Source organism: Varanus komodoensis, unplaced genomic scaffold, assembly GCF_004798865.1.
Source record: "Varanus komodoensis strain SLA01 unplaced genomic scaffold, ASM479886v1 scaffold47, whole genome shotgun sequence".
Classification (NCBI taxonomy): domain Eukaryota; kingdom Metazoa; phylum Chordata; class Lepidosauria; order Squamata; family Varanidae; genus Varanus; species Varanus komodoensis.
The window spans coordinates 183,983-206,691 of record NW_025336045.1 but is presented as its reverse complement, the minus strand read 5'-3'; the positions used below and the strand labels follow the sequence as shown (position 1 = coordinate 206,691).

Here is a 22,709-nt window from a genome sequence, read left to right as displayed (position 1 = left end):
ACAGTAACTCAGTGGCAAAGAATAAACAAAATGGAGGACTGCTAGCTAGCTAAGGCAGCATGTGCCAAGCTGTCTACCTGAATCTTTGAATAACCACTATTTCTTGATGTCATTATCATGTCTTCTTTCCTTAGGCTGGGGAAAAGATACTCCGGGCACCTGCACTATATGTCCCTCCCACCTGCCTCAAGCCCCCTTACTTCCAGGGAGACTTGCTTCTGCCACCAGTACAAGAGAAAGACCCCCATCACCTTCCTTTCCCAGTGAAGTATGATCTCCCCTGGCTGCTTCCCCCTTACCTAGATGGAGATTTCAGAGGAATCTCTCAGCTGTGTGTCTCCTGGCTGTCCAATATTGGCTCATCCCCAGCTCTGAGATGAATGTCGGAAGAATCTTATTGTCAGGCATCCAGCTAGCTGGAAATCAATCATGCTGCTAAGAAGCCATGCTTGGCCTACAGATGCCTTCTACCAGGCCCTCTGCATAGCATGGTCCGTGCTGGTGACTAGGCCTTTCCCTTTAGCAAAGACTTGCAGCAGATTGCGAAAAGGTCCAGCTGTAATCCGCACGGTAGGTAGAAGCGAAGGAATTTTCCCAGCAACAATATCCCCCCACCACCCGTTGTAAAACCAAGTGTTTGGGGTGTTTCCACCTAGAATGGACCATTAAGATCCCTTGGCTTTACAAAGGACCTGCTTCTGGTGTAAAAGAAAACTTCTAGAATAGATATGAGCCTTCAGACTCTCTGTGTGGGCATGTGTTGGGGGAGATTGTCAAAAAGAGACCCACCTCAATATTTATCAGTGCAACAGTGCATGGTGCTCCAATAAATGAAATGCTTTTGTCTCCTCAATCAGGTTCACAGGTAAACAAAATAATCTGTATTAGAACATAAAAGAATTTCAGATAAGAGCTTTTCACATATCTAAATTTCCATGTTTACTAGTTTTCATGTTTACTGCTCAAAAGTAGCAAGTCAGGCCAGGGAGCTCATCTGTGAGAAAGACTCCCCTGCCCGCCATACATAATGAAGAAAAGATAAACCTGAATGCCCTGGAGTAAGAGCAGGCACAAGGATGGCAAATATCTGCTTCAATCCAAAATAATTCTTCAGAATGACTTTTCCAAGAATCATTATAGTGTCTACCTTTTATTTGGTTAAGCTAAAGCAGCCGGGATTCTCACATAATAAACAGTGTTACCTCTTTTAATGAAGGAGCAGTTTGCAAATGAGAAAAATGCAATCTTGGTGTATTGCAGTCTGTGGCGTTCGCGCTCTCGCTCTCGCTCTCTCTCTCTCTCTCTCTCCTTGCAAGCTGTCCCAAGGAAAAGTTGTCAGATGAGACAGATAATGATTTTTCTTCCTCAAGAGCCTGTGCTTGTCAGATTCCTAAACCATTTAAATAAGTGACTTTCTCTCTCTTTCTCTTTATGAAAAGAACTGGCCTATGACATGCTTTTAAACCTTCTGGTAGCAATCAAGGTTACTTTGTCAGAAACATCTCTTGCCCTTGATGCTAACTGACTGTGCATTTTTATTCATTTGCAAGCAAGGCTCTGTAAGAGAAATTGTTACATGTACCAACACAATTGTGTAGGCCTCAAAATACAGCACTTGCTTGAGTTAGCATTCACTGGAGCCTGAGATGAGAATGCTAAAAGGCCACGTACAGCACCATGGCATGAAGATGTAATGCATTTCTACTGTACATGAACGTAAGAGCCTCCTTGACTGCAAAGTAGCCATCTTGGCAAATCATGGCTATTCCAAGGCAAAGTTACATCTTCCAGATTGAACTGAGTTTGCGCTCTGCAATGCACATTAAGGCAAGTCTGTCTGAGGGGTCTAATCCTGTACCTGTTCAGACAGAAATGAGTTCTCTCGATCTCAGCATCCTCTAGCCAGCATAGCTAGCTGGGACATATTGTGAGCTGTAGGACCTTTTTGTGTCTAAACATATATATGACATCCTTTTCCTCTTGTTTATCCCTTATACCAAACTCAGTTTATCTTGCCAAATACTTACCTTAATCAAATCTCAGCACTTTCCCTCCACCAAGATGAAGTATGAATCTTTCTTTATGAATTTGCCATGCATATTGCTGCTGATTTGTTCTCACAGAGAGGACAATTTGTTCTCTTGGAATAAACCTCGGCCCCAGACAGACTTGTCTTGAAATCTGTATCTAGAGTAGGCCTTCTACTGATCCTAACAGCACTAAAACCCCCAATTCTAGATTCCAATCTGGATAGTCAGGAGTGAAAGAAAGCACCCAAAGAGAGTTTGCTGGGTTTCTATCAAAAGAACATGTATAGTTTATTCAGACATGGAGGAAAAACATGTGGCATGTAGACAGCCCCTGAAGGGAGCACCAAGATGGAGTGTGTATACAAGAAGCTTTTATATAACCAATAAATTGGTATATATAACCAATTAGGTATAGAAACAGTTTGGAGGAGTGGGGAATTGACAGTATGACAGAGGCACATTAGAATGAAACAATAGGGGATGGACATTATACAAAAGAGAAGAACCTTCAGGAAAGGCAAATATTAGCATATCTAAGGTGCACCTGGGAAGCAAGACTGGCAACATGGATTCCTGATCAGATCAGGAACTTCACAAAAAGAAGGACCTTCAAGGCAGGTAAACCATTAGCTCCAGTGCACAGGCAAGCTTTTAGCATTGTTAAGGTCCATGTGCAGCGCAAGACTTGCATTATGGATTCCTGAGCTCTCCACCTTAAGTCTAAAAGCTGTTCTTACAGTGTCGGGCTTTCAGCAACCATTTTATGGCAAAGCTTTTGCTCATTTTGTCTTGCCAGGATCAAGCATCTTGCATCAACTCTGGTGTCGGGGACATATAACTGCTGGATATGAGTACTTGACAGGGTGGTTGTTGTGGGGATAAACTGAAGGAGGAGAATGATGTAAGCCACTCTAGGTTGGTAAGAAAAAAGCAGGACGTAAGCTGGATGGATGGATGGATGGATGGATGAATTTAGAGTAATATCTGGGATGGTGTCCCATTCCAGGAATTCTTGGTAGTCCTGTGGCAGGGATGGGGAACCCCTCAGGGCCGTCTTAATGCATGGGCCTGATGGGCACTTGCCTGTGGGCCCCATACGAATCTGTGTATGTTAAGCCTTGGAAAATTGGAAAATTTCCAAAATTAACAGTAGTTGTAGTTGTCGTAGGGGCAAAGTACACTGCTTTGCCCGGGGCCCATAATGCTGTTAAGACGGCCCTGGAACCCCTTTCCTTGGAGCCGCAAGGTATGGATTACTGCAGAGAACCTCTTGGAGGCCTTATGCTCCTGGGGGTGGGGCTGAAGGGTTGAAGGGCAGGGCCAAAGGCAAAGGAGGTGGGATCAAATTAGCATGTTTTAGCTTGAAGTGCTCTCTGCCAATGGCTAAGCATTAGGAGGGGCATTGCCAGCTTTTAGCATGGCAGAAAATATGTGTGTAAGCTGGGAAATGAACCAATGACTGATGGTTGCCAAAAAGGGCCTGGGATTTGGGGAAGGGGTATGACTGTCCAGGGGGCCCACTTTCAATACTAACCATATGTATTTATTTTACGTATCCATTTAAAACATTTCTAGAACCTACCAATTTAACCTAATGGCTCTTAGGACGATCTACAATTTAAAAGTGGTAGCAAACATAACAATAAATAAGACATTATAATGACAATCCAAAATAATCATAATGCCAATAAGGAAAAATGATAAACTAAGTAAGTAAATTAAATAACAAATCAAATAAATTGAACATATCAATAGTCAATAAAACCAAATAATCCACAGTGCCTTCATAAAATATAAAATCATAATAAAATTGGACAATTAAAATAGTAGAAGAAAGGGTCTTAGCCTGGTGCCTAAAAACAAGAAGGGTTGGTGCTGGGTGCACCTCTCTGGGGAACTAGTTCAATAAATGAGGTGCCACTGCCCACAAGACCCTTCTCTTAGTAGCCACCTTCTACCACTTAAGAGAGGGTTCTTGGAGAAGGACCTCCAACAATGGGTCTAGGCAGGTGTATATGGGAGATGTTCCATCAGATATCCAGGTCCTAAATCATATGTGCTTAGACTGACATCAAAGATACCTCACCCTCGCCCAAGGATGTTCCATCAGATAGCCAGGTCCTAAATCATATGTAATCAGGATGTCTCTCCCTCTCTAAGCCAAATCTGCAAGCTATCACTAAATGCAATGGAATGGGGCAGGCATTCCGAGTTTCATGCAGATATCAAATCTGGCAAAAGGTTGTGCTGTTGTTTGAAGCTATTCTATTCTTTTAACCTGCTAAATGCATGCACAGCTGTGCAGGAAAACAGGTTTTGAAATAAAGAGAGTGTGGTTATTTATAGTTGTGCAGGTGTGTAGGTGTGCACTGAAAATAGCCACTTCTGAAATGTATAATGGCTAGCGAACCATCCCAGTCACAGAAGAAGAGGAAATGGGGGCAAATTATACATTTCTAGCTCAAAAATCCTTTCCTTTTTCATGTAATAAATAAAAAACTTCTTTTCTTATTTTCTGTTCATTGGTTGATTCTGGGTTGTTTAACGCCTGCACAAACCCAAGTGCTTGAATTTGGCTATCACAAGAGCAACACAGATTCAGGCTGATCATATGTTGTAAGAGAGCCAGTGCGGTGTAGTGGTTAAGAGCCTGGGACTGGGACTCAGACGATCTGGGTTCTAGTCCCCGCTCAGCCATGGAGCCAACTGGGTGACTTTGGGCCAGTCAGATTCTCAGCCCAACCTACCTCACAGGGTTGTTGTTGTGGGGATAAGATGGAGGAGGAGAATGATGTAAGCTGCCCTGAGCCCTTTGTAGGAAAAAGGCAGGATATAAATCGAAAAATAAATAAATAAATAAATAAATAATATGTTGTAAAACGAAAGGGAAGCATGCCAGAGGCAGCACACTAATCCCCACTTGTTCCCAGCAAATCATGGGTTGATTCACTCAGGGTTTGCCATTACATAGTAACTGGGTTGGTAATTGGCCCAAAGTTACCCAGTGAGCTTCACAGCCAAGTGAGGGGCCAAACCTAAGTCTTCTGAGTCCCATTCCAGTATTCCAACCACTGCTTCACACTGGCTGTCTGCAGGGTAGTATCTCAGCAGTGCACAGAAACTACAGTCACTAGACAAGTATATTATGGTCTGGGTGAGGAGAAAACAGAACATTGAGGGGAACAGAGCAAAAGCAGTATCAGTATCAAGGGCCTGGTGCTTAAGCTGTCTGCTGTGTGAGTGCACCAGATATGATAGTGCCAATATAAAATGTTACTGTAGATGGGTCCCATGTCACACAGCAATTATTTTGAAGTCCTGTGTTTTTGTCATACTTTTAACTCTCGGTGGTGTTTGTGCTTCCTTTGTGTTTGATGAAGAGAGATCAGAGAAATGCAGTACATCTTGCAAATGATGCTTCCTTCTGTCAGTTTGATCTCTACTTAGCCATTCTCATCTATTATCTCTGAAGACAGGATGCAACTGAATGCAAGGCAAGACCTGTGCATGAGATAATTAGCAGTATTGATCAGCATTTAATTAAAGCAAGGCCTCACATTCGTCTTAGAGAATTAAATGCACACTCTGAAAACCTAAAACCAGTGATGGCTTGCTGACACTTTAAGAAATCAGATTAAATAAGATCGACTAAACTAGATTTCAGGCCATATCCAAGAATAGCATTTTATTAATAAATAGACATTTTTTAAAAATTAGTCCTGTTTTATCTCATTGAAGGATATAATTTTCCCTCATTGCAGCCTGAGGGAAAAACAGAAGGAAAGAGAATGGACTGAAATCAGACCTAAGTCTCATTAATTTCAATGGGTTTGTTTTGGGAATGAGCAAGTCTGAGAACTCCTGTTGCACTAAAAATGCTTTTGGTGTTGTGCAAGAGGATGCTTACACTAGTGTCATGTAATTTACACTGGACGTGGCCTAAGCTGAGGTTTTAAGATTGGGTTTTATTTACTGTACATTTTGATGCTGTACTTTATTGTATTTTATTGTATTACCACCCCAAGATACAGTGAAGGGCAAAATATAAAATCTATAAATAAACAAACAAACAAGATTTCTCACTCAGATGCTGAGCTGTGCTGGCTGTGTGGCCAAAATGGGGCTACCGACATACACGTGGGGGCATTGGCAGCTTTGGGGAAACTGCAAAGTTGCAGACGTAGAACAAATCAGTGAGGAGAAAGCTGACTCAGTGGCCACAGAATGCATATTGGGATGAGAGCACAGAAAGAATGTGAGGGGCATGTAATTCTGGGCCAGTCATCCTGAAGGAAGGTATGGCTGGCCTGCTCCACAGTGCAATCTGTTCTTGCCAGTCCCAGGCAGAGCTGGTGTGGTGTGGTGTGGTGTGGTGCGGTGCGGTGCGGTGTGGTGGTTAAGAGTGCAGGACTGAGCCTCAGGCGATCTGAGTTCTAGTCCCTGCTCACCCATGGAGCTCACTGGGTAACTCTGGGCCAGTCACAGACTCTCAGCCCAACCTACCTCACAGGGCTGTTTTGTGAGGGTAAAAAGGAGAATTATGCCTTGAGCCTCCTTGAGTTCCTTGGAAAGAAGAGAGCTGGACAGAAATATAGTAAACAAATTAATAAACTGTCTATTTCTTTTGTATTCGTATTAAAGGGAAAAACCCTGTCAGGACAGAATGCTAGGCAAAATGCACCTGGCCTGATCCAGCAAGGCAGTCCTTACATGCGTGTTTTATTTCTGAACTACGAGGCCAGTCTACATTACAGGACAGTTGGCAGAATGAGAGCACTGAAAGGGTTCCCAAAGAACATGGAATCCAACTCCCTGCCAAAGCAGGAAATCTGTTGCGACGGCATCCATGACAGATTGCCATCCACCCTCTTCTGAAAAAGCTCTGAAGGAGCACCAAAGCATCACATAATGAAATGCTTGCTGAACAATTAGCATGCTTCCACATTCAACACCCCCGCTGACCACTAGGCTAGAGATCTAGCAGCTTCCTGGAATGCAACAAATATTTATAGATAATGGCATGCAAACCACCTTCCAAAATCCCAACTGATGATCGTGGATCTGGACTGCCATCTCATGGTGAGGCCCGTTTCGGATAAGGCAAAAAGCAATGGAGCATTACAATGGCAAGTATGTATATTAAGGCTGATAAAGTTTTAGATGACTTACAACCTTACTCTTTGTTAGGGGTAATGTTGATTAGTTTCTCTCTCTCTTGTTTTTTAGTAATATGCAGTATGCTTAAAAGCAGGTTCCTTGTTGTTATAGATATTTTAGACTGTATAAAAACTGTAATACATTTAATCATTATGGGAAATAAAGAAACATTTGCATTAACAACACCAAAATAGATAACCTGTTTTTAGGCAGTGCTTTCCTAAGGTCTTCAGTATCCATGTGCCCATTTTCATTCCTAAGGAAGCAGACAGGGTTGTGATTAGTATTAACATCAGCATAATATGCACGGCCTCCATGCAAATCTATACGGTAAGGCTAATGTAAAAGCGTACAGGATGTCCCCTGTGCTTCTCTGGCTTCTTTTAGATTGACAGCTAGTCTGGGACACTGAGCCATCCACAGCAGTGGTATTTAGTAAGTTTCTTGACAGTGGAAGAATTCCCTTGCTGGCATGAAATCCCTCTACAGACACTGGGAGTGTAAAAGTGGTAGCGCTCCCCCATGAGTCTCCTTACCCTATAGCAACCCTTAGCTTCCAGCCCTGTGCACGAGGGGTGGGCAACTTGTGGCCCCCAAGAAGTTCCGGCTACATACACAGCAACAGACTGCATAGCCAAGAGTGCAGGAAGGTGGGAGATTTGGCCAAAACATCTGGAAGTTGCCCACCTCTGCAGTCACATGCACATACCTAGGGCTGCCTTCCAAGTACAAGTGCGCAGGATTGCACTGTAAGTATGTCACAGCTCCTAATATTATGAGAGATGGTAATGGTTTCGGAGGTTATGCATTAAAAGGCTTGGTGTTTATTTTGAGGTTTTAAGCAGAGGCTGGATACTCATCTGATAGGGATGGTGCAGCTACAGCCTGCAGTGCAAGTCTGCATTGAACAGGGGACTGGATTAGATGATATCTGAGATCCCTTACAGTGCTTACGATTCAGTGAAGGATACCACTTAGGGCCAGTTTACAGGGCGTGACAACTGTGTGGACGCCATTAATCTTCACGTTTGGTTTTGGATTTGTTACATAAAGAGGACCTCAGCAAAACCCGATGAGTCTCCAAATAAAAACGTGCGAAATGTAAAAGACTAAGGAGAGGCTGTGACAAATTTTGCCCCAGAAGCCTCTGCACCTGCCAAAGCTCCAGCACCAACTTTTATAATACCTTGCAAATATTTCTCCAAAATTGAGATGTTGGTCTGCCACGTTTTTCATAACAATCAGCTGCTGCAATTTTCATAGGGAAACAAATGGTGTATTAAAATGTAATATGATATGAAGGCTGAATCATAGAATAGAGATGGAAGGGGTCTATAAGGTCATCAAGAGTCAGTTTGATGCTAACAAAGGAATTCTAGATAAGAAAGCTGGATGAACCATTGTCCACGTTCACTGCTTATAAGGCTAATGATATAAAATACTGGGGGTTTTGTTTAAGTAAATAGGACCTATGAAAGAGATCTTATCTTTTTTTGAAAGGAAATGTGGCTCAGAAAAGCTGACAAGTAATGAAGTAAATGTATTACTTCCCAGAAGCATATCTGAGAACTTTGGGGAAATGTTAATTAATAGTGAAAGAAATTCTTTACTGTGGAAGGGAAACATGTCAGCAGTTCAAAATACATCATTTAAATATGAGAGAAAAATGCAGGAAGAACTTGAGGACATTCTACCTATTCTCACAGGACTCAGCACTGATGCTCAGCAAGTGCTACATCTGACCTCAGGAGAGGAAAGGCACCAGTCCTCATGAACATTTCTGCACCTCTTTGCTTCCAGCTCAGAAATGCTACTGAGTGAAATTCTTCAATTTTTTAAAAGGCACTGTGCCTAAATAAATCTTTAAAGGCTTAAACAGTATGTTTTGCTTATAACTATGTTTTCCATGCTTTAACATTTTTATGATGTCATGTAAACACTGTATAAGATTTTAAAGTAAATGATAAAAAGCCATGCCTGTTCTCAGAGTCATTTATATGGAACAACAATGTGTACCAATACCAGAAATATTGTAAGCCTACAAATCTCTACAAATTTGCACCTGGAATACGATATAAGATATATTCTCTGATGACCCATGGCCACTAAAGATAAAATTTTATATCCTAATATTCCAATACAAGGAAAAATCTGTCACAAGTTGTATGTTTCAATAGGTCTATTTCTGTAGCATGAGCATGTATTTCACTGCATGATCAAACGAGATGTATGCATTCATTACATTCCTTGACAAGCTCCTTTGAAAATTAATCCACAGTTTCAAAGTTCTAAATAACCTTAATTAAGAGACAGAGAAGGGATAGCTCAGAGGAGCCATTACTAACATTTTGATCGAGTACCTCATTAGTTATCATTATGTAACTGGTTCAAGTTTTACTCCAAAGGGCATAAATTATTCCAAAGCTGCCTCCAAAATAAGACTTAGACTTGACTTTAAAGATTTTTCTGTGAAGAGGTTTTAATCCACATATTCATACAGCTAATGTAATACATGGGAGCATGTTAAGCTTAGACTAGGAACACGCAGGTTCAAATCCCTATAAACATGGGGACTTTGACACATAGGTAACCAATCCGGCACCAAACCTGATTCACCAGATAATTATGCAAATAAGCTTGAGGACCATGCAGCCAAGGCTACCTCAGGCAACAGATGCTGGGGAGTATGGGCAGTGGCCACACAGATGAGCAGCTGTGGGCAAGGCGTTGGAAGAGAGAACACGCATGCCAGATGGCCTCCCGGATGCCTCCAAGGCAGCCTGCAATGCTGTAGAAAAGCTGTCATCAGCAATGGCAAAGTAGTCCATTCAGCTGTCAGAACTCATCCAGTTTGCTTCTGCCCTGTCACTGTAGGAAGCAACATGTTTTGGGGTGGCCATGTGATGATGCATGTTATACTGAAAGAAAGGACAGGATAGCAATTAGTAGACAGATGATCACAGAACTACAATATTCTCAAATAAGAGCATGGTTTTCAGACTGAGGAAGCTAGTTATGGTTCACCAAGATGCGCCCAGTGGGCCTTATGGCTAAGTAGGCTGGCAAAGGCTTGCACTGCTGTAAGAAGGGACTTGCCCACAGAGAAAAGTGTTGACTGCTCAGCTAAAGGGGCTCATTTCCTGGCCTGGTCATGCCAACAGTAGTGATGAATTCTTGAACTTGAAGGCCTTGGTCAGCAGTCAGACCTGTATTATACCTTCTGCACAGCGTTTTTAAAAGGAGTGACCATCTCACATGGATTGAGACTCAGCTGCGACTCAGTAACTCTGTTTGACTCTTGCTTGTCCCATTATATAAAGCAGGTGACCTTACCTAATGACTACCACTGAATTTCCACTGACCCCTTCACAATAAGGGGTTAATACTACTGACATACCTTAAGTCTTCTAAAGTTTTACAGATATAATGTATCAGAAGCATCCTGATGCCTTTAAGTTCCTATGTAAACATGGCATAGTATGTAATATTGTACCTAAGAGCTTTTCTATACCAAACATTCTTCACTCACAATAGTTTGCAGGTGCTTTACACTCTCATTGTCCCCCAGGAGTCCTTCCATGCTTTGTGGACATTTTTGTTTTTTCCAATGAGGAAAACGGTATTTTCTTGAATGGGAGGCATGAAACACTGGTCTATTTGCAGAACTTGGCTGCAGCACAATGCCACCTAGCGGTTGTATTGTGGAACATTCAGAAAGGCAAATAAGACTGTCCTTTGGGTCAAAAACATGTCCCACATCAAATCTGGAAGAAGCCTCAGGAAAGTGGTAGGTTTAAAGTATCATAAGGAAAATCCCTTATCATGTTTTCCAAGGCAATTCTTCTGTCTCAGAAGAGTTAACTTATACCAAATAAACAAAAAATATGTCATCATGTAAGTGACCTAAAAGTTATCCCACTAAACAAATCCCCTCTTTTAGATTAATCTCTTATACATTGAGTAATTTATAAATACCCACATAGAGGAATGTCTTTAAAACTTTTTTCCCTTTAAGCTGGCAATGTTCATAATGGCGGTCATTTGCTTTTCAAACAAGCCTGGAAAAGGAAAACACATTAAAACGATCACAATGAAGCCTGCTAGATTATTATTGCTACCATTGGAATATCAAAGAATTTCACAAGCACTGAGGATTTATTGTCATATGAAAACATTCAAATGTTAATGATACCAATCTGCAATAGGATACTCTCCCTTTGATTAGATGCCATGCATCAATCTGACACCCTTAATACTTTTCAGTTAGGCTGAAAAATGAAATCAATTTTAAATTACATTACACAGTATGCCTGCTGGTTATTTCGAAATAAAATCATTTCCTTATAAATCTTTAAATGATCATCTAGGCAACTGTAAATAGCCCAAAGGAAAGTTTCTCAAGGGGCCACCCCACTGGCGTTCTTTCGAATAGCCACTAAGCACAGGAGTTAAGCCATTACAGAAGATGTGGGGCTGCAAGCAAAAATAACCCCACCTTCTTGTCTTCCTCTCTCTGTATAGTATCTAGTAACACAAAATGTGTGAGACACCATCACTGAACCCATACATCCCCCATCCTGCTGTGCCCTATCAGCTGCTGCTTTCAGCTGTGGGAAATCTTTCAGCATATTTGCTAGGACTGGGTGTCACTATGGTGAGGAAGAGGAGATGAGGAGCTGCAACTTTTGGTGGTGCCCATGCATCTATGCATTGGTTTGCTTATCTTTGGGTTGATCTGGGCCGTGGGGGTACAAGGTGCGCCTACCCCACAGTTCCCAGACATGCCAGCTCTACTTCTGCCGGTCCCCCACAGGGACAGCGTGTTGAAAATCACCCTGCAGGCATAATATCTATACATGCACAGACGCCTACGTCACAGTCAATCTCTGAACATAGTTTCCATAGTCCTTGTCTGCCCCCTAATAACCTCAGTCCCCAGGGTTTCCTTAAGAGAAGGAACTACTATTAAACCAAGATGGTTACATGTAGAGAAAGAGAGGATGGAAAAAAAGGTTATATGACCAAACAATACAATGTATATCCCAAGTTACATGTGGAAGTTAATGGATCCTAGGTCTGAGAAGGCTGAAGGTTTATTGCCCTAAAGAAAATACTAAGGCCACTGGAAAAGTTGCAGCGCACAAGGGAAGCAAGTCAGAGGCGGCAGCAAACCACCGTAACGGAGTTGATTAAATGCTGTGCTGAATAGTGGATGCTTCTCTTTACAGCAAGAACATATATTGATTAGTCCCTGTTGCTCTGTGTGGTTAATTTATGTGAACACATTTAGGTTCCGATATGTAATAAGCGCTTTGTGGAATATGTCATTTCTGCTGAATTGCACTTTTGCCTCCATTTTGATCTACGGAGCACCACATGTGCAAGAGCTTGTCAGAGGGATAGAAACAGACAGGAAAGCTGCAAAAAGATGACATATTGTTATTTTTTTAACATTTAAAAATTAAAAGTATATTTTATTTGAGTGGAGTCAGCATCCTGAAAGAAATGAGAAGCAGCAGCAAAATTAAAGTGAAGTTTCAAAAGAGAGGGATGGGAAGAGAATCTCAAGCAGTTGGTCTTGGCTGGTGAATGGACCAGAAGATGCATCCCAAGCCATTTTGTGAAGATCAAGACATCTGCCAATTTCATGGGAAGAAAAGGCTTCATTTCCATTCAAATTCAGTTCAAGGGAGTGAAATGTGAAATCTTTTATAACCTCAAAGAAGTCTGGCAAATTGATAACCTTCCCTCCATGGGTTTTGCATCCTGCTATTCTAAAACTAGAATCAAATACAGCAACACGGTTCTACTCCCTCATTAAGGTGGCCACCTCTGTGCCTCTGTTTCCATTCACACAAGCCAGTCAGTATCTTATACTCCGCTAATGGCACCATCACACCAGCTCAGTAACTGGATTCCAAGCAAAGCAGGAATAAGAAATGTGCGCAGTGGCCCTCTCAAAATTCTCCATCCTATTTGTGGGCAGTGAAATCAGGACAATCTCACCAAATTTCTCCAGGAAAAGAAATTAGCCAATAATTCCTCACAGGCTGCATTCACCATGGCCCAGGAGGCCCCTTCTGACTTGTTTCTATGTTTCCCTTCCTTAACACTTCTTTTTTCAGAGCCACTGCATGTGATACCTGGCCCCCATTTTGAATCCTTCATAATATCCCACGCCTGGCATCATTCCTGGGGATTGGCAGGTGGGTGGGGATGAAGCCTCCACAAAATATAATGGTGGAGAAAAGTGGCACTGTATGCTAGCGGGTAAGAAATGAAACTTCTTAAGACTTTTGGGGGAAAAAATCTTCCGAAAAATGTTGGCGCAGCTACTGTCAGCCTTCAGGGTTCAGTATCTTCCCTCAAGTATTTGAAATGCAGGTGTGACGTGTGGGCGGTGCTGTAGCCACATGGGAAGATCCAGAGTGACCTCCGATTTCCTAAAAGTTTTCTTCTCCCGAAATAGAGACTGAACCTACAAGGAGTATGTTCCAATCATTATAGCAAGAGCTTGACTATGAGAAAGGACACTGCTGAATAATTTCATGTCACATTAAGTTGTTCATGTTGTTTATTTTTATAATGACTCACGGCTAAAGCTTCTCTGGGTGGTTTACGGCAGTCCATAAAAAAGTGGATAAAAATGCAATAAAATAGCATAAAATCAGAAAAAAGAAAAATATTAAAAGGTTTTACATAGCTAAAAAAGATGATAAAAGCTAAAATAGCAAAAGAATGGCTCTGTGAGACACCTGGTGATCCCCATCCAGCCCCTGGGACCAGATAAGTCTTTAAAGGTTCTAGAGAAGGGGGCTATCTTAACATGGCACCCAAAAGATGATGGATTTGGTGCCAGCTGGGCCACAGTATGGATTATTTCATAGATGTGGGGCCACCACTGAGACATTCTGTGCAAAATCTCCATGTTTGTTCCACTTCCAGGTCATTAAGGAAAAGCAATGCCTCAGGAGTGTTCAGATGCCTAGGAAGTGGGTGATGACAGCAGCAGAAAAACTCTGGGACTGGGGGTACACCCTCATCTTCCTCACTGGCCAAATCCCTCTGCCTGCTAGCCCTCCCCTCCCTCACCAGGCCCAGCTGGTTGGACCAGCAGAGTGCCAAGAGCCCACCCCAACATTTTAAAAGCTGGGGTTTTAAATTTTACCTTTTGAGCAGCAATGGCCTGACCAATCAGATGCTGCTTCTGTGGGGGGGGGGAGGCAGGCTCAGCCAATGAGAGCTCTGAGCCACATGAGGATTTCCCTGTATGCCTGCCCCACACCCCAAAGCAAGTGTGGGTTGGTTCAGATCGCCACTACTTAAACGGCAAGTGGAATTTTTCACCTCTGAAAACATGGTGCTATGGGGTCTCCAAGGTCTCTAGTGGTGATCCCAGCTGGGATGGCTGAAGACAAGGAGGAAGAGGATGGTGGCCATTGCAACAGACAGATAGGCACTCTGAGCCTGTGGGCCCATGGCAGCAGCTGCTGTTGCCTCCCCGTGGTGGCCACTGAGGCTGGGCCAGGAAGACCTGCCTCTGTAGAAATACCCAAAGGAGCCTCAAGGGCTGCCCTGGGACCGGCTGCCATCTGTTTGGTCAGCAGCCAGGAACTAAGATGGGTGACCTGTCCCTCTTCATCATCTTCTTGCACATTTGCTGCGTGCTTAACCACTTGTGAGGCACCAGGCTGGTTCTTGCAGAGCCCTGATATTATACAAGATCACCACTGTGTAATAATAAATCATTGCCTAAAACCTCTCAGGTGTAAAATATATATTATAGCGACTAAGAATCACAAGGCTTTTCTAATACATATTTTTCTGCATGACAAGATTTTTGTGGTTGTTAATTTATTCTTTGAAGTACAACAGTGATGTTCACTGATGCTTGGCATGTTTCCCTTATACTTCCCCTTCACACACACACACACACACACACTTTGGGCCCCAAGTAAATACGTTTATACATATATCAAAATATAAATTGATAGGCAATTTACTTTCTAGGCAAAAGGTCTACTCATAGTGGCTTACAATATCATAAAAGAAAAACAGATAACCAAACTTGATAGTATATAACAAAATAATAAAACAACAATAAAAAAGCACAGAGAAAAGTGTGATTAAAAAAAACCCACAGAAAGCAATTAACTGAGATACGACCACAAAAAAGCACAGTTTTCTATATGAGTGCAGCAGGGCTGGGCACATCTAAACCTCTCCAGAGGTCGTAATTAGTGCACCCCAGTGAAAAAGACCCTTTTCTTTAACCCAACCAACCAGTGGCAGGGGGTAAGGGAGCAGAAGGGAGGGTTTCTTTTGAGTAAACTCATATGGAATGTTGCAAGCTTTGAAACATGGTGACCCCCAACTATTTCGAGCAACAATAAGCTTTCAAGATGGGGGCTGTATCTGGATGACATGCCAGTCCACTGTGGCTGGTTACGCACCATGGCTTGCCATGTGTGAACCCACTGAATGACTGGATCCACATGGCATGTGGGCAACTAGCCAAAATGGGCCGGTATGGCACTGAACCTGGACCAGCAAGCCCAAGTTTACTACTAAATCCTGCTGAATATGCACCCTATACACAACTTGCAGCTTTACCAATCCTGTACTCCTGGCCATTCTTCTCCCCCTGCTTCCAAGCAGACCAGAACAAAGGCTTTCCAACTGAAAAGCTTTATTAGGTTAAAGCTGAGCAACTATACACAAAAGAGCAGCACTGCAAACGTCCATTTAAAAAAGACAGGCTAAGATGAAGATGATGAAAATTTCTAACCGACTCCATTAGCCATAAGGCTCTCTGGGAAGGCTACACCCAGAGAGAAAATCCAAAATTAGACACTGGTTATTAGGAAAATGCAGTTTGCTGATCAAACTGAATAGCAAAAGAGCAAACCACACCATCAGGGTGCATCCTTACTTACAGGACAATTGCTTGAGCATCTGATCCTTCTCAACTGGCCTGCCCTCTTAACCTGATGCCCCATCCTCAGATTAATGATGTTAGGTCTAGCCACCCCCCCCCCCACACACACACACACGGACACTAAGATGCTCATTAAACTTTCCCCACGGAATTTGAAATGGCCTGATTCTCAGTAACCACCTAGTTTCTCTCTGGATCCAAAAGCCTTGCACACAAGCCTTTTATTATATGAAGTATTACACTGCTGCCAGTGTGAGTGTGTGTGTGTGTGTGGGGGGGGGTAGATATTGAGATTAGTTCAGGCAAAATCCTATGTATGTTTATATAGGAGAGTTCTACAACTCCCTGCATTCCCCAGCCAGTAGGACAGTCTAAACTCCATAGGTCTGTGTTCTTCACTGCTGTATTTCATTTTAAAGAAAAAAGTGAGTGTTAAAAGTTTACCAGTACAGACTTAATTTTAGTTTAATTAAAACATTTATATGCCGTCCTTTGCAGCAGCCTCAGGACGGCTTACAGAAGACAAAAATAACATTATAAATAACAGTATAGTAATATAAATAAATATGCTTTGATTCTAGCTGGGGACCCAACTAGCAAAGCAAATAATTTCCCTACATTGTAAAAGAAACACAATGCAAAAAAAAACAAAAACCCAAAAACAAAAACAACTACATAAAACTCTAACAGGCTTCAAGAAATATTTGAGATATACTCTTTCCATTTTGCATGTTTAATACCAATTTAGTAATCTGAGCATCAGCTGCATTATTTCAATAGCATTAGGTTATTGAAATAAAGGGGATTAAAATTAAACACTGAAGACATAGCAATTGACCATTTATAGAACTATGGGAATAGGGCAGGCGATGCCTGCCATCTGCTGGAATCCTCAAAAATTGCTTTACCTAGAGCTAGACCCAAGTAGAGGGATGAAGGCAAAGGGATTTTGCAGAAATGTTCTGGTTCCCCTACCAATGTTTGTTTGTTTGGCCAGAAGGGGAGGGCTTCATGCCTGCACAGAGTGGATTTCAGCAGCTGCGAGTGTCAATCAATGCATCATGCAGTGCTGAAACGGCGATTGCTGTTGCAGAGCCAGTCATATACTGGTGAAAGCGTTGGACAGGGGACCTGTGCTCTAGTCCCCACCTGGCCATGAAGCTCACTGGGTGAGTGGACCAGGCCCTCCCCCTAAGCAAGATCTACCTCACAGGGTTCTTGTTCTGAGGAGCTACGTAAGGCTTCTTCTGTTCCTCACAGGAGAAAAAAAGGCAGGATAGAAGTAGTAATAATACGTCTGTTTTTACAGTTATAACTATAAAAAGAAAAGGGCAGGATAGAAATGCAATCTGATAATGAAACTCCAGGTTGGAAAGAGTAATTTTACTTATTTACAGCATTCCACCCACTTTCTCAGTGTGGTCCACCCTGTTTTGTGACAGCTTCTCCTTACTAGATGATCTATCAGATCACTTGTGGTTCTTTTGAGTCTTTTATCTGCCACCTTGTTAGCTCTTCCCATCCCTTTTTCCATATAGGTTGCAATCGCACTCTCCTCTACCTACCTGGAAATAATCCCATTGAATTCAATGAGACTTATTTTTGTGGAAACATATACACGATTGTGTTAAGAATCCTGGTGAAAAGAGCACAGTTATGTCATTGTTCGAGATCCCCATAGCCTTCTAGTTCAGGAGTGGGCAACTTGTGATCCTCCAGATGTTTTGGCCCATAACTCCCATCAGCTCTAGCTTACATGGCAAAGATGGAGGCTGATGGAATTTGCAAGCCAAAACATCTGGTGAGCCACAGGCTGATCACCTTTCTAGCTGCTGTCATTATGATTAAGCAGTTATCATAGCTTGGGGTGATACTTGAAAGGTATCTGCCTTCTTGCAAGGGCTAGAAAGGAGTGATAAATCAGCAGGACTTGATTTATTCAATCATCCATTTGCCACCTAACAAGACTTTTTAGGGTTGTCCTGGGCCTCTTAGAACCATCTGAACCCACTGTGATTCATTTGCTGAGCACTTCTGAGGGAAAACCTCTTGTATCTGCCAGGCTGTAGACTCCAGAGTTAAAGCAGTTGAATCTGTTGAGATGCCCAGAGCACAGCCTGATCCAGTTTTATTGGATGAGTTTCAATTTGTACAGCTAAAGGATGTTAATGAGCTGTTTGGCCAGGTTCGTACAACCACCTCTGAATTGCTTCCCTGCCCCTCCTGCAAAACAGCAAGGACAAAACATCCAGCAGGGCCAGGGAAGTGATTACTGCTTCCTTGTGACAGCAAATAGTCACCTGAAAGAGGCAGCAGTGCAACCAGTTCTAAAGAAATCCTCCCTCAGCCTGGAAGAGCTTAATAAAGTTAGGCCAATAGCAAATGTTCCTTTCCTAGCCAAGGTTTTTGAGTGTGTTGCTGCCAACCAACTTCAGGCACTCTTGGATGTATCTGATAACCTGGATCCATCTCAGGATGCAGGCCTGGTTTTGGCATGCAAACAGGCTTGGCTGCCTTGCATGATGGCCTATGCCAGGAAAGAGACAGTAGGGATGTGATGCTGTCAATACTCCGGGACTTCTCAGCGACGCTGGATAACATTGACTGTGGTTAGGGCAAACCCTTTCAGGATCCATTCCTCCAAAGTCTGTGGACTTCTCATAGTCAGTCCAGTCCTGCAGAGCAAGCCAAGCTGCTCCAAATACTACAGACCCCAGTAATACAGCTGTCAACCTTCCCCAGCTGCCGTTCCCCACAGCCAACCTTGTTCCCGGCTCACTGCTGCCAGTGGCAGTGGTGATACTCAAAGACAGAAAAGAGGAACAGTGAGCGGCCACACCAGCCACCATTCCCGGCAGCCAACCTTCCCCGCTCCTTGTTGCTGTGGCACAGAAGAGCGGTGCTGCCTGGCTCGATTCCTGGCCAGCATGCCATGAACCCTGGCCACCATCGCCAGACACTCGAGATCTGGACGGCTGCAAAGTGGGCTGGACTCTGGGGGACCCAAACCAAGGCATCCAGTGGATTCTCCACCCAGAACAGATTCCTCACAGACCCCTATCATTTAACATGGTACCCTTCTGAGCAGATGCTCTGAGATAGGCGTGGGAAGCACTGCATTGCTTAAATGGCCACTCTGGCAGAGTGCCTTCTGCCAGCTTTGGCTGGTGGCCCAGCTATACCCCTGTCTGGACAGGAATAGCCTGGCTTCAGTCATCTACACTCTGACCATCTCCATGAGGTTACTGAAGTGCATTCTACATGGGATTGCCCTTGGAGACTGTTTAGGAGCTGCAGCTTGTGGCAGCCAGATGAATAAATGGGATTTCTCATCCTGAACACATGAGACCAGTTCTGGTTTGTTTGCACTGCTTCTGGGCCCAATTCAAGGTGCTGGGTTTAACCTATAAAGCCTTATATGGCTTGGGATCCTTGTATGCGATGGAGCATTTCTCCCAACTGCAATCTATCCAGGCACTATACTAGACATCCCAGGTCCTCCTCCAGATGCCAGTACAAAGCGGTGGCCTCCAGCTCCACAATCACTTGGCCACTGCACGCTGCCTGGTGTCAAGCTTGTCATCTTTTCAGTGCCAAGACATCCTTCTAGGCAGAGGCTTTAAAAGATATACTTGGTTATCTAGGGAATGTATTGCTTTTACAGGATTATGCTTCACTGTATGATTTTAGCTATTTTTAATGGTTTGTGTTTCTTTTGATAAGATTTTAAGGCATTTACTGTATTTTATTGTATTGTTTTTATGTACTACTGTAAAGTGCCTGGATAGTTTTGGCCACTGGGCGGTATAGGAATGACATCATCATCCTCACTTCATGATCCAGAACTCAGACCCCTTTTTAATCTGGATGTTTGTACATTAATGGATGTTCAAGAGGCTGCACATGGCTTCAGACTGTCCCCCATTACCTGTCCTTATGCCCTGTTCAGCCACTGATTCTCCAGCCTTGTTTTGGGCGTACTCATTCACATGAAAGCAACCCTTAGCTCTTCAAAATGGCCACAGTCTACCTGAAACCCCCCTGTACTTTTCTACCACTTTGCCCATGATGTTCTTTTGTTCTGATTAATGCAGAAAAGGAAGTAATGAGAGAATCACTCCATTCCAGGAAGCTCACCACCTAGAAGCACCTGTAGATTTAAGCTCATGTAGACTCTCCCACACAGACCAAGCAAAATGCGGACTTGTTTCCTTGATGCTCCATTTCCCTAGTTTCCTAACCTGGCATGACCCAGAATTCCTGTTTTGCTTGTGAAAAGAAAATCCCACATTGGTGTCCTCACCTCCTCTTCAGGATGGATTAGGAACTGTAGCAAAGGCATTTAAACCTGTGCTGTATGCACCTGAAGAACAAGTCTGGAGGAAATGAGTGTTTTGAAATATATTATAATTAAAGGCTATGAGACAGCACTTATTCCCTTGCCTAATGTAATGATTTAAACTTCAGGTTATCTTTTGTGGTGGTTCCAAGGTTCAGAGCATGGACCAGCACTGAAGTGAGGGCCACCATCAGTCCATGATCAAGCTGGTGGAAAAGCTGTACTGAAAACATGACTTCAATACTCGAGGCTGTTTCACCAGCTCTGGTTTCTCCTTTCACCCACTGACTAAAGGTCCACAGGCAAACTTTTCAGAAGCTGTTCCTAACTTCATTTGAACATACAATGGTAAGGTACTAAAGCATAAAATGAACTAGAGTCACATGCCTAGTTCACATGTAGTGACAGCCCCTGGTTTAAACAATCCATGGCATGAAGTAAGCCCAACTGGTGTCAATGGAACTAATTCTGAAGTAACACAACAACCCTGCAGCCCTTGGGAGACCTTCCAAGGGACCTTCTGAATTTCAGGCTCCCTTGTTAAAGGGGACAGGCAGGGGAGCTGATGCTGCATCTGTCTTGCACCTCTTCACAGCCATTGCAGGAAGAATTTCAGATGTCTTGCAAGGTTGTGATCTTGAACAAACTTGGAGAGGTTGGAACAGGGCTATTTCAGTAGGTGGGGAAGGACAAGAAGGCAGTATTCACAGAATGCTATGACCTTTCTTTTGCCTATCACCAGTCACAACTGCTAAGTAACCTAAATGGGCATAGAAACCCAGCCATCTGGCCTTCTATTTCTTTCCTTTTCTTTATTTTTATTTTACTGGAGGAAGAACAGGGGAGAAAGATCACCCCCACAGTACTCCCACTTTCCCAGCAACCATATACAAATTGGAGACACATTCCCTTCTATTACTCCCTGGCTTAGCCCCTTTCTTGCAACTTCCATCCTTTGCTTTCTGCCTTTTTCCTAATGGAAACAAGAGTTAAAATGTGCAATAATTTGAGGTTTTGGAGCCATATTGATCATCTGGATAAGAAAATAAAACATACTCTGAATGTTCTTTTGACAAGAACTAAGATGCATCTACCAGGACACTGAAAGTCTCACATTATAGGAGATCTGATTCCCTCATACATAAGCCTGTCCTAACCACTTGGCCACACTTTTTGAAGCATCACTACAAAGCAAAATTCATCATTTCCAATAAGAAGTCCACTTTTGTATCATTAAAAGGAGACTCTGCATCCTGGTGAAAACAGAAATACATACAAGATCGTATGCATGTTTACCTAGCAGTGGGTTAATTCCAAATGTCTGTATATTAGAGCAGGATTATATTATGACTCAAAAATCTCACTTGCTTAAGTCTACAGTCCTATGAACACTTATCTAGGAGAAATTCTTAATCAACCCAATATCTAATGTCCTCTGGATAGATACATGTGTAAGATTGTGCTGTATGTGGACTGTCTGAATTCCATTGGTGGATGTACCTGGAACTAAATGGCTTGGGACCAGGATACCTGAAGGACTGCCTGCTCCCATATATACCTACCCAGTCCCTAAAATCTGGTGACGAGGCCCTTCTGAGAGATCCATCCTTTATGGAGGTAAAGAGAATGGCAAATAGAAGAGGGGCTTTCTCAGTGGCTGTGCCCATTTATCAAATGGCTTTCCAAAAGTAGTTCGTCTGGCACCATCTTTACAATCTTTTCAGTGCCAGGTAAAAACACTCCTCTTCTCCAGATATTTTAATAATCGATTTTATACTTGGATATTATTTATAGTGTTATCTTTAATATATTTAACTTATTGATATCTGACCTCAGCTGCGTGTTTCTCTGTTTTATTGTAGGTTAAGCCTGCGGCTTTAAGAGCGCAGCCTAAAAACCGAAATTTCCAAATACTGTGACACTAATGGAGGAAGGAAGCAGGTTCAAGCGCATTTCTATCGGTGTTTGAAGTTATTTTAAAAGAAAAGTCCTACAACTCCCAGCATTCCTTTCTGGCTGGTGAAAGATAGAAATTGTAAGACTTTTCTACTATCTAAACAGTACTTTTAACACTTTTTACAATACTTTTTACCGTATAAGCAGCATCCTTGGTTGATAATTAGAGAAAAAATAAAGTTCCAGCTGCTGCGGGGTTCAAGCTGCGGTTGCATAAGGGCTGGGACTGCGTGACGTCATCTTCCACGCGGAGAATTTTCAGGGTTTCCCTTAGTCCCGCCCCGCGGAT

General features: G+C 42.8%; 1 long non-coding RNA gene across 2 annotated transcripts; it reads right to left on the bottom strand.

Annotated features, from left to right (window-relative positions):
- Nucleotides 1-1,202: 1,202 nt before the first annotated feature.
- On the bottom strand, nt 1,203-22,708 carry LOC123030889. Of its 2 annotated transcripts, none has more exons than XR_006416190.1 (5): nt 22,557-22,708; nt 11,167-11,245; nt 9,850-10,105; nt 7,387-7,443; nt 1,203-1,316 (listed from the first exon to the last, which is right to left on the bottom strand). It is a non-coding gene; the product is annotated as an uncharacterized LOC123030889 (long non-coding RNA). The 2 variants fall into 2 exon arrangements; XR_006416191.1 differs by lacking the exon at nt 1,203-1,316 and adding an exon at nt 4,874-5,531.
- Nucleotide 22,709: the final 1 nt, after the last annotated feature.